We start from the raw sequence: 10,837 nt of genomic DNA on the forward strand, positions 1-10,837 counted from the left end.
TCCAAATGACTTGAAATTTTGTGAGCAACACCCTAAAATCATGAAAAGATAGCACAAAAATTTTCATACAAAAATTCAAGTCTAACTATGGAAACTACCTAAGGAAAGTTTAGAAAAATAACACAATAAAACTTGAAAAAAAAAACTAGTAAACAGGCGATTTTGGCTAGCTAGAGACCTCAGCCGGCCTTTGGCGGGCTGCCACGGTAAGTGAAAATTTTTTCTACCCCAAATACATATATAATAATAGTCATTCTGATACACGGAGCAAAAGTTATGGCCGTTTGAAGTTTTGGTAAACACAAGTTCTCAAATTTTTTTGAATCTCTCAAATCTGGCCGCAACAAGTGTTCCTGGTATTTTTCACACAAAATATGAGTCAAAAGAACCTACCACACCAAAATTCAGCCAAAAATAACAACCCTAACTATAAAAAAATCGCCAATTAAATTGTCAGCAGCAATCACTAATTCAGTCGCTAAGGGATTTGCACAACTACTCTAATTTCCATATCAGCAAAAGTGGTCGCTAAATCCGTCGTAAAACACTATTCATAGCAACACAAAAACTGAAACAGGGGAAGCGCTGAACAGAAAAACTAAAAAAAAACACCACACTAAACAAAATAAAAAGACACTAAACAACACTTCACGCAACACTAACACAACACACGAAAGCATAAAACAACTAAACATAAAACACGAATCACTAGCTATTATGAACCTTTGGACACTGCTCCCCGGCAACGACGCCAAATTTGATCGAAGTCGTACCCGAATCAAATAAACATTAAAAATGCAGTATCTAGCAAGTGATCCTAGGTCGTCTCCCAACGAGCAATGGTCAACCAAACGTTCATAACAGATAGTAGGAAAAAAGTAACGAATTGGGGGGGGGGGTTGTTGTTTTTGTAAATTAAACAACAAGTAAAATTGAATTAGAAAATATCAGAATTAAAACATGTTGCTTCCCCTTGATTCACAAGCAAGTCTCTTATCCTAGGTTACGAGAGTTTATCCTTTATCAATTCAACCACTTAATCCAACCCTAAATTAAATTACTAAGCGAAATTTAACATAAGGCATTCATTATGTGATTAAGCAACACATACACCAATTAATCATAAACGATCATTAAGCATGAACGTAAATTAAGCGCAGAGACAATTAATCAAGCACTAAGCATGCATGAATTAATAGCAACAAATACAAAGTAATTAGTGAAGAGGAAAAACTGATCAGAATTTAATAGTAATAATAGAACCTCAAAGAGAACTGTGCTTGATCCTCAAGAGAAAACAACGCTAGAGACTTAGCCTTCCATTAATCAATAGAGAACGAAATTTTATTGCTAAAATGAAAAGTAACAACTGGAATTGCAAAACGAAGAAGTATTTAAAAGAAGAAGAGAAGCCTAAAACTCAAAACGAAAGAGGAGAGAGAGGAGAGGAGAGAGCGAAGAGAGCCTAAACTAGAACTTTGGTGCTGTTATATAGTTTTTTCAGCCCCCAAAGCTTACAAATATGTTTTAAAGCCAAGCCCATAAATAAAATAAAATCTAGATAAGATAAGATCTAGATTAAATAATATCTAGATGAGATCAAATCTAAATAATATCTAGATAAGATAAAGTCTAGATAAGATAAAATTTGGTAGAATAAAATAGTTTGCCCTCTTCAAGTCCAAGCCCAATTCTAGATTCAAGCCCAATGCTTCATTAATTCCTGAAATTAGATTAAAAACATCAAATTAGCTTAATGAGCCCAAATAATAAAACTGCCTAATTAATTTGACAATTAAGACTAATCAACAATTAAAATGGTGTAAAAAAGATTAAGAAATAGGAGAAAATAATGGCACATCACCAGCATTGAGAGAAATTGAGAGAAATCAGAGAGAAGAAGAAGAAAGAAGAGAAAAACGAGGTTGAGGTGCTACCGAATTGCGATCGTAATCGACTTCTACATCGTTCTTTGTTCGTTCTTCGTTCATCATTCGGTTAGTTTTTGTTTTAAGGATTTGATTGTGATCTATGCACCCTTAAGGGTCCTCTTTCTTGTTTTTTACATCTTCATCTCCTTCTTCTATCATCGGTAATCTCATTTTCTTCTTGTAAAGATTTAACCGATCATTAGTGCGCAAGTTATCTTTAAAAAAAATTGAAGGTTAATAAGTAAAACCAAAATAAAACCGACTCATAAACTTCTTCATTTCATCAAATATCGCTTGAGATCATTTCAAGGTCCAACACCTTAACGACTCTCTTCTCTTTTCAAAAATCAAAAGATCATTTCAAGGTACAACGCCTTAACGATTCTCTCTGCTTTTCAAAGTTTAAAACATCGTTTCAAGGTCCAATGCCTTAAACGACTTTTGTTCACAATTAAAATCGATCTTTCAAAAAACATAAAATCAATGTAACACATAAACTTTCAGACTTCAAGAACTACGTAGGTCTGAGTTTCTCATCGCACCTGAGGATAGGTAGGAGCAAGGGCAATACCCTTGTTGACCCCAAAAAAAATAAAAAAAATCTATATAAAAGGGAAAATACACAATTTTGAAGTCATGTTTTACACGCTCGATTAAAGGTTTCCACCCCTTGTGATAGGCGCGTGGGGTGCTAATACCTTTCCTATGCATAAACAACTCCCGAACCCTCATTTTCAAAATCCCCAAAACTTTCGTCCTGAAATTCTGATACTGAGGACAGATGTCGTACAGGATGTCACGACATCGCGCTTCAGAACATGCAGATTATATATGACAGTATGAACAGATTAAACAAGTAAATAACACAAGGGAATTGTTAACCCAGTTCGGTGCAACGTCACCTACATCTGGGGGCTACCAAGCCAGGGAGGAAATCCACTAAAATAGTATTAGTTCGAAGATCTAACAGCCACTGTATACAACCTTCTCACCTAACCACTACCCATGCAACTTCTACCTAAGAGCCACTCTTAGATATGAGAACCCCTCTCACTCCCTCTCAATCACTCACCCGTGTTTACAAACAAATCAAAGACACACCAGAGATTGCTCTCTGAACAATAGAGATCAACTCTACACACTCAGGTCCAACACTTGATGTTAGGGTAGCATCAAGGTGGCTCACAAAAACACTCAAGTCACAAACTCACAAAATAACTCTTCAATCTCTGACTTGATAGAAAACCCGTGCAGCCTTCATGTTTATATAGCAGTGTACGTATCTGGGCTGCAACAACTTGCGCTGGATAAGATCTATCATTCTCCTGAAAATCTGCACTTAAAGATCTAAAAGATAAAGTTTTATCTTTTAGTTTTTATCTTCAATCTCTAATCCCTGAACGAAACTATTCAAGTTTGTAATTCAAACTTTAATTATCTTTTAATTCGTTCCTAAAGATTATAGCGCCTAATCTGTTGCTAACTGCACATTAATCTGTTAAAGATATAACAGATTTATGTGTCCAGTATTTTCGGGCAGGATGTCCTGGACATTGTATCCGACATCGTGGATCCTGCAGCTTCAATTCTTCATTTGACATTTTATCTTGCCTTGTGCATTGTGCAGCCCAATCTGATTCCTTGACATAATGTTAGACATCATGTGCAGCAACTCCAGCTTTCCTTCATTGTCTAAGTGCTTATGTTTTAACAAAATTTTAGCCAATCTTTTAAATCTCAGTAAAGCTAAGCACTAACACGTCCTTTTGGTTTTTCTAACGTTTTCCCCGAATAAACGTTGGTGGCGACTCCAGGCATTTTCCTTTTTGGAAGAAGCACTCTTGAATCTTGCCTCGCCATCCCGCCGAAGGGTAGGTTGCAACAAGATGAAATAAAATAAAGTAAAATAAGTGTGTTACTTGGAAAGCGTCAAGTTTTCATGTCGCAATTAAATCCATAAATAAATTAATGCAGACTTATAATATGAAGCCTTTGTACGTAAATAAAGCAAATAAATAGTGTCATGGTAGAAGAAATTTGGATACAACCCAAAAGGTAAAAGTAGTGAAACGATTGATATACATATGCTACATCAAAAAATACATTTACAATGAAGATCCTGCCCCTCAAAATGCATCAAAATGTCAAAAAGGATCTAGGATCAGAGCAGATCACTACCCGACTAAAAGTACTAAATTATGCCTAAGGTATACACACATGAAGGTAATCAATCCTCCTCCTCAAATAAAGGCTCTAAGTCTCATAGAAGCTCATGATACTCTTCCTCCTCCTTGGGCGTCATATTGGTGTGATCTCCCCGGTCCATAATGACCTGCACGGGACATACTAACTCAAATCTCCAACTCAGGACATTACCTCTCGCATCAAACCTCACTGGGATCACCATGATTTCTCGAGCATCATGAGACACTTCCATGCCTAGATAAAAATTGATGTCTTCAAACCACTCCAGTTGTCAGTGAGACGTAAATCCCCAAGAATGTAGTAGTACCGAGAGTGATCCATGGTGATGGGTGTGACATCTTGTAGCATCCCAAATTTTTTACTTCTCAGTGGCTCACACACTACGACACTTCACACAGTGACACTTCACTCAACTTCTCGTTGGTCAGAACCTTCCACCAGTTAGAACTCTCTGTTAGTAGCCTTTTCGAGACCTCAAAAATCAGCTTTGCTTACTTCCAGAATCAATGACTGACCCCACAAACCAACACAAGACCTTTCAACATATTTTGTCCTCACTCACTTGCTTTCGGGGAAACTTTCTAGAAGGTCACCCATCCCATAACTACTCCAAGTCAAGCACGCTTAACTATGAAGTTCTTAAGTGACAGGCTACCAAAAAGTAGATGCATCTTGGTATAGGTAGTACCAATTAAGCCATCCTCAGACCTTAGCTGTACAGTCCTATACCTGCACAGCCAATGGATCCCTCTCATTCTGGTGTGATTTGATCAGGGTGTTACATGCCCACCAGCTTCCGCCTGGTTCGCCCTCAAACCACACCATTCTGGGAGAGTGGTCTACTCTGATACCATTTGTAGCATCCTAGATTTTCAACTTCTCGATTGCTCACACACTACGACACTTCACATCATGGTACTTCACTCAACTTCTCGTTGGTCATAACCCTCCATCGATAGCCCTTTCTAGAACCTTGAAAATCAGCTCTACTTACTTCCAGAATCAATGATTGACCCCACAAATCAACACAAGAATTTTCAGCGTGTTTTGTCCTTACTCACACGCTTTTTGGGAAACTTCCCAGAAGGTCACCCATACCATAACTACTCCCAGTCAAGCATGCTTAACTATGAAGTTCTTAAGTGATTGGATACCAAAAAGTATATACATCTTATTAGTATAGGTAGTACCAATTAAGCCATCCTTTGTTGTACAGTCTCATACCTGCACAACCAATGGATCCCTCTTATTCTGGTGTGATTCAATCGGGGTGCTACACATATAGTTTGTCTATCAGCACCATGTGCACTAGAGTGTGACACTTGTAAACTGTCATGCGTGTACCCTGACAAAGCCATACTCTTTCTGTCTGTCTACTATACCAAGCTTGTAGAGGTGCGACTCCCTCAAAATCTGCTGAACCTAAAATTTGTTGGTTGTATGGGTGATCCTCCGCTCCCTAAATGCCACAAGCACACAGTAGTCAAACAACGATAACATGCAACCTAATTAACCACCGTGTGTGGTTTCTCTAATCAAATAGCACTCTCGAGATCCTAAGCACGTTACTAACACACTTATCACCTATTAAGGCCAACCTCTACCACCAATCCTCCCAAGTTTTGATGCTCTTACATAATCATGTGGATGACAATCATAAGTGATCGCCGCATATAGATACAATGTACACTGATTCCCAAACTCCCAACTCAAAAAACATAGTATCGGAGCCCATCAGGAGTAGCAAAGTTAGGCATGTGAGTTACCCACAGCGAATAAGTGCACCAAATGCTAGATAGTCATCACTTGCTAATTCCCCTAGGTCCTTCGAACCTCTCCACCCACTATACCCAATGTATCTTTGTCCATCATTTACTTTCACAATGTAATCTCACCTTCTCATAGAAGAAATAGAATCATTGGTTCCTTACTCTTTATCCAATCCTCTTGACTTTTACCACTGCATCGCATGTGTGACCTCGTGCCACGTGCATCAACAAACGTGTACAAACAAACATACAAGAAAGAAATACAAGACTCAGGCCTATGTACTACTCTCAAGAAACCAATCATGGTCCTTTAAGCGGTAGAAACCACTTGTGTCACAAAACAATCAGACAACATAACCAATATGATTACAACCATCGAACAATCATAACAAATAATTTGCCAAGGGTCGGACACCCCTGAACCCAAACCACAACGCACACAGATAAAATAACAGTTGTACACACACACGCACATATATATATATATATATATATATATATATATATATATATATATATATATATATATATATATATAGCAGAATATAAATTCACATGCCATAAATATAATTTGCCAATGTTTACACTCTGTTGATCATACCATTCACCAATAATAATAATAATAATAATAATAATAATAATAATAATAATAATACATGCATGCATGCATGCATCTCAGCAAAATATAGCAGTTAAATCAACAATTCCAGAAATTAAATAATTCCAAGGTAACTTTATCTAGAGGCACAAATCCCAATGTTATGCTATCTACTGTCTAAAATTACTCAATTGCTTAGTTTTATGAAGTTTTGCTTCTAGACTTATTTTCAATGTTCTAGGTGTTCTGGGAATCAGTTTTTCGTGAATCTTATATGCTACCCAACATTTTCACACCTAACAAACTCATATTTGAGGTCAAAACTTTAAGAAAAATAGTTCATACAGTTATAACAATCAGTTCAATTTTGTGACAGATTTTTATTCTACAAAATGCCCTTGAACTTGTTTTATTCATAACTTTTGCTAGAAAAATCCAATTTAAGTGAAATTTAAGGTTAACCCTAAGCTTTAACACTCAAAGAAATAATTTTTAACCTTATAATTTCCAGAAAAACAAAATATTCTCCAGTTCCAGTCAAGACAATAACTACGAATATTTGAACATCAAAGCCATATGCAATGAAGCCTAGCTTCCAAAGACAAAAAGGTTAGGATTCAAGAAGTGGAAAACCCCCCCCCCCCTTACCTTGAATGAAGTTCCATGAAATGACTCAAATGAACAAGAGCTCAGGTCTTGAAGTCTCAAGCTTCAAAGAATGAAAAACAAATTTTAGAAAAGAAGAGATTTAAGAAGTTCTTACCAAAACTTTGAGAGAAGAAATATCAGGACACTACTATGGAGCTTGTTAAAAGAAGAAAATGGTGGTCTCTTCCTCCTTGAAGGTCTCGTGCAAGTTGGGGAGGATGAAAGGGTCTACGTTGTGATTTTTGAGAGCAAATGGTGAGAGATGGTGGGAAATGATGCAAAGCTAGTGATGTGTTCAATTAACTAGCTTGAATGAGCATTGTATAGGCCATGGGGGATGTACACCAGCTTTCCATAAGTAGGTGGTTTTGCTTTTAAATTTTATCCAAAAATGGCTAAAGTAGACATAGGCAAAAATGGTAAAAATTGATTTTTGCCAAAACTGGTAAATTCTATCTTAAATGTATAGATTAATCTACTAACTTCCTAGACTATTATGTTAATCTCCCTATGGATATGTGTACTTAGTGTGGCGTCCCTAAATTAATGACTGGTTTGGTGGTAATGATTTAAATAACAAAAAACATGGTAGATTTTTTTTTTCTTCTTTTCCCTTTTCATATCTTTCTCTTTTTCACAATAACTAGGTGTAGAAGGAAAATCCTCACTATAAAGTCCTGAATGGCCAGTTCACAACTCTATTCGGAGTCATTTCTTTCTTACCGCTCAAAATCTCTAAACTATTTTGCTGTTTCAAAAGGAAGAATATACCAGCCATTACTTTAGGTCATCACGTGAAAATAAAAGGATAAAATACAGTCGATAAACTCTTTTACAAATAAAGTTGTTAATACTTTCTTTTCAAATAACAAGATTGATCATAAATGCATTCATCATTTAAAGTTGTCCAAAATATGGGAGTTTTACAAAATATATATATAGTGTCATCCAGAGCAAAGCTGTTCATAGTGTTGGCTTCAGCCACATGTATACAATCATCAAATTCCTATACATCAGGTCTACCCATACCAAAAACAAAAGAGTAAACCTAACAGTCAGTCCTAGATACACCCACCCTCAAAAATATATATAACTAATCCATGGAACTGTCCACTATGATGAAGAGCCTCCGCTGATCGCCATCTCCCCCGGGCCACTATCCTCCGTAGAGTCTGCCTCAGATGCCGACATGACTTCCTCGGGAGAATCCACCTCAAGAAGTGGATCCTCATCACCCTCCAGATAGTCAAGGGCATCCACAGCAGGCTCAGGAGGTAGCTCCTCCAGATCCTCCTCAGGGTCTTCCTCGGTTGACGTTACCTCAATCACTTGGACGGGCTCCACTAGACGATATGGTGTAGGCGTGGGTAGTATCCACTCCACCGTGCGCTGAAGCGTCCGTGCAGTTTCATTTGGATGCACCAAAGAAGTAGCCGTGAATCGAATGGTGCCCCGAAATCGGCACCTCGTGTTGCCTTCGAGGGTCTCCCAAGCTCCCTCTAGGCACTCCATCTCTATTCGATCACGGATTAGCTGCGCCGCCATCACGATCTACAAGAAAGAAAAGAGAGGGGTAGACTCTTTCACAAGAATCTAACTGCGCTGCACACAATTTGTCTCATAACCACTACATGCAAGTAAAAGGGGTATTTTAAGGCTTTCCATCTCTGGTAATCGATTACACAGCCTCAGGACATGAAATATGAAAAAATGCACTGTGTAATCGATTACCCATACCTGGTAATCGATTACCAGTGACCCATCCCTCTGTGTAATCGATTACACAGGCTGGTAATCGATTACCAGAGGCTCCCTTAGTTTCCTGACTTCGTTTTCAAGCCTGGTAATCGATTACACCCCTTGGTAATCGATTACCAGAGACCATCTTAGCCTCCTGTCTTCATTTTTAAGCCTTGTAATCGATTACCCACCCTTGGTAATCGATTACCAGAGACCATATCTCACATATCAATCAAGTTTCACAGCTGGCCAGCCACCACAAGCCTCCTTGCTTTGTGGTCTTTGTTCTTTTTATCTGTTGACTGCCAGGAGCTCGCCTGTTTAGGTACATCACAGGTTCTCACTGACCGACTATGCCCGGGTTGGGTCGGGATTGGTCAAGCTTGGTTTTGGGCAATAGCACCCCACCTGACGTCCCCAAGGTCTCCTGACCCCCGCGACATATCTCCAGGTACCACTCTGTGGTCAACAATAAAAGCAGGAAGTTTCACCCTTCAACACTTCCTCATCTCAAGCTTGTAGGATTATGGGGTACCCATCACATGTGGTACTAGGTGGTGGTCGGGCGATGGTGCACAACAAGTTTTCCACATCCACAATGCGCGCATAAACCCACCATCCCCTGTTGCCCACCTCCAACTGAGCTCACGTACTCCCACGTAGCCCATATCCTCGTTTCTCTCAATACCGGGTCCCCATCAATCCTCCCATTCTTCCACAACATCCAAGCAAAACAACATTCAAACAGCACAAGCTATCACAGCCAAGCAAAACAGAGCAAAGGCAGAAAACTCTGCCAAAACACCAACCAAATCACAGCTTTTCTCACTTAAAGACCCCAGTAACAATTCCTTCGTTCCGGTTCATTAACCGTTGGATCAACTCGAAAATTTTACTGGAAGTCTTTAGTACATAAGCCCACATTTTGACCGTTGGGATCTACTAGCAAACATCCAGAACTCACTCTACATTACTCTTTCCACAACCAGCAAATACATAACATTTTTCTGCACTTGTGCAAAATCCTGCTGCACAATTTCACAGCAAAAATCTGCACAAAGTGCAGATTTCGAAAATCACACTTCCTCTCATCCAATCTTGCCCAAATCAATTCCTACAAGTCCCAAATCATGTATCAATCATGTCTAACCCAAAATCAAGCTTCAAAACACAGCAACACAGAATCTAGGTGTCCAAAACCCCTCAATTCAATGGGTTTTCTAGGTTTGAAAAGTGAAATTTAGAATGAGGTAATTTTGGAGCAAAGTCTCACCTCACACAAGTCCATAACATCAATCTAAACTTGCTCAAACTGAATTTACACCTAAAATTCCACCGAATCAAAATTTGACTCCTCCACACCCAATTTTGCCCTAGAAATGGCTCTTTGTTCACTTTGATCATTTGTTCTTCTCTCTAGCACAGTTCAAGCTTTCTCCCAAGTCCTAAATGACATTTCAAGCTAGTATTAACTCACTTTAACCTCCATTTACCACAGAATTCAGACTTAACCTTCCAACTCTCAAAGCCTCACTCTTTTTTCCACTCGTAACACCACATTCTCACTTTCCAACCCTAGGTTAACTCTACATTTCATCTCTAACAGTTTTCCATGAGCAATTTTTCAGCATACAAACATCACAAACATCATCACAAAACCCTAAAACAGAATGGGTATGTTTAACTCATCCAAACATGGCAATTTCAACAAGCTTTCAACAAGAGTCTTCACAAATAACCATCATGAAACAGAAAACTAACAAAACTACCCGTCATATCTCCCAAAACCCCGTACCCACGAAAATCAAAGGAGAAAGAAGTCCACCCAAACCTGAATTTTCGAAGTCCCACTCGTAGCCACGCACTTCACGACTCCAAAAATGTCCTCCTTTCGCGATTTGGAGCAGAAATGATGGCCAAAGGTTGAAGCTTTGTTTGGAGCTTCA

This window comes from Glycine max, chromosome 10, assembly GCF_000004515.6.
Source record: "Glycine max cultivar Williams 82 chromosome 10, Glycine_max_v4.0, whole genome shotgun sequence".
Taxonomy (NCBI): domain Eukaryota; kingdom Viridiplantae; phylum Streptophyta; class Magnoliopsida; order Fabales; family Fabaceae; genus Glycine; species Glycine max.